A 2,802-nucleotide genomic window follows, 5' to 3' on the forward strand; every position below is an offset into this window, starting at 1 on the left:
GAGCTTGATTCACTAATCAAGATCTCTAACTTGTGTTATTGCCTATAGTTTTATTGACCGGCCTCAGATAGGTGTGGCTACTACATTAGTCCACTTACGATTGCTTAACATGGCGCTAAATTGCCTTATGGCACACTAACACTAACAATTGACCATTAACATTTAATTCTTGTACTTTACATTTATGCAATTTAATAGTCTTGTACATATTATTCATTTGTTTTTGCCCTTTGCTCATTTGAGCACATGTTTATGTTAATGCAATCTGCCTTTTGCTCACTTGAGCACATAATTGTGTATATACTATTGTGCTTGTGTTTTGTTTTGATTATTATGAACCAAATGCAAAATGGACAAAGGACTTAGATTTTAGGACCTTACCTAATCTAAAGGAGTTTGAAGAGCAACTAGGCTTCATGCCTTTAGAGTGCTTAAAATGTCAAAGAGCAACTAGGCCTCCTGCCTTTAGAATGCTTAAAGCTTGAAAATGAACATTGAAAGAACCAAATTCTAAACTCCCTCTTGTCTATTCTTTGTTTGCATTATAGAACTTTTTGATGTGTGTGTTCTTGTGCTAGGGATTCCAACTTGAGCCTAATGGAAGAACCATTGTCATGAGCTTCTAAAGTGAGAGATACAAAAGCCATTGGAAGATTCCTAGGAGTTTGTGTGATTGTATGCTTGATTGCTTGAGTACTTGCTTATTTGCTTGCTTATTCCAAAGGATGGGAGCTACTTGGATCATCACTATGATCTCAAGAAGGGAACTCCATTATGGTTTCATTTCTCTTCCTTCATCTTTGTATGTTTAGGACTTAGCCATTCTTCTTCTTCCGTCCACTCTAACCCAAGCCAAACTTTTGTGCAAACATTAACATTTGTTTTAAAAATTAGAAACCTAAGCATTATGCTTTTGATTTTCAAACTTCTTTTCATAACACTTGTTTTGAATTGAATTCTAAGTCAACTTTAACCCTTTTTGTGAATACTTTTCATTGGTAAATACAACTCACTCAATTGTTTTTGTGGTTTCAATGGCCACTTTTGCCAAAGCTTTTCATAAACATTAGCTATTAGGTTTGAGTTATCCTAGAGGTTGATATAATACTCACCTATATCCTTATGATGGACTATAAGTCTTCCATGCTTATTATAGGGTTAACCCCTCACTAGCATGTTGAAGCTCTACTCACATGGTGGATTTGTGGTTTTAGGTTGAGTTTTCTCCCTTTGATAATAATAGACCTTAAGGCTTTTGGATCAATCAATTCACCAACTTCTTTTGAGATTTTTACCCTGAACTACGAGGTTTTGATCCTAATCTTTTTTAAGATGGTACGTAGGCAGTGAGTTTATCCATTCAAACACAAAAATTGTAAATAATTTGTACATTCTTCTCTCATCTCCCCAATCATGTTTGCACAAATAATTTTCACAAATATCAACCTACCTTACAACAAATTGTGAAAAGGGCTTCCTAGGAGTACCTAGGATGTTTTGGGTGCTTAAACCCTTCCCATTGCATAACCAACCCCCTTACCCCGATGTCTGACATTTTTATTAGTTTTTGATTAGATAAAACTTCTCGGTTTTTGTTCGCTTTCTAACCTTTCCTTTGGACAAATAGAAGTGCGGTGGCGACTCGACTTGTATGGTTTACTTTTGATTTAGTCAATAAATCTAAAGGTAACGAATACCCCACTACAACTTGAAATTCTTCAGCCTAGAGATCTTGGAATTAACCCAACCTCTGTAAGCTTCCCAGAAAGAGTCACTATCATCTGGATTTGCTGAAGATTGACTGATTATCATTGCTTCATGCAGACGACTTTTAGATTTTGATTCAAACTTCCTCAGAATCTTACTAATGTTGGGATAAGGTTTTTGTGGTTCAGGGTAGCTAACAATGAGGTTAATTTTTGTTTTGTCAAAGTGAAGACCAAAGACCGATGGAAATGAGGGGAAAATTATAGGAGGTGATTCATGGTTAGATAAGACGGGTTCAGGTTCATAGTTGAACATACCCTCAGGAGTGCTGTCAAACACATGGTCATTAGAAACTCTTGAAGGGGATGTTCTGGGATTGTTAAATTTGGATTTTCTGTTTGGGGAGCAGAAAAAATGGTGGTAGAGTGGGTGAAACTTATAGATGTGGAGGAGATGATGGGGATGGTTTATGTTGTTGTTGATATGAAAAAGTGGCAGAAACTTGAGAAGTTTCTTGAATAGGTTCTATAATGGATGTTTGTGAAGGTGGTGGAAGTATTATTGGTTCAGAAGGTTTGAAAATGACTGGAATGGATTAAGAAGTATGAGTAGGTTGGATTGGTAAGATCCTTTCAAAAATAACAGAATCGGAAGTAATTGGAGTGCTAGCTTCATGAAGCTTACTAGAAGCAGTGTCAGAAGCGTTTGAAGAGTGTTGGACACCTCTAGATGTATCCTTCAGAAGCATGGCTTTCTGGCGCTCACTGAGAGGCACCTCATCTTCATCCAGAAGGATAATAACTTTTTTCTTCTTCTTCTGAGGCCTTGTAGATCCTTCTCCTCTTGATTCTTTCTTCCTCTTCCCATGAACATCCATATATGTTTCAGGTAGATTGAAAGGATCCACCAATGGATCAATTCCATCCTTATGACAACTTTCTAGATAGTATTGTAGAACCTCTGAAGGATCAACCTGAGTGAATATGGGAAAGTTTTCTAATGGAGTCCTTATTCCATATATATCATCTTTTGAAGGAATGAAATTTGACCTTACAACCCTAGAATGAGACCCATGCTCTTGAGATTCTTTCCCCA

This window comes from Lathyrus oleraceus, chromosome 5 (genome assembly GCF_024323335.1).
Source record: "Lathyrus oleraceus cultivar Zhongwan6 chromosome 5, CAAS_Psat_ZW6_1.0, whole genome shotgun sequence".
Lineage (NCBI taxonomy): Eukaryota > Viridiplantae > Streptophyta > Magnoliopsida > Fabales > Fabaceae > Lathyrus > Lathyrus oleraceus.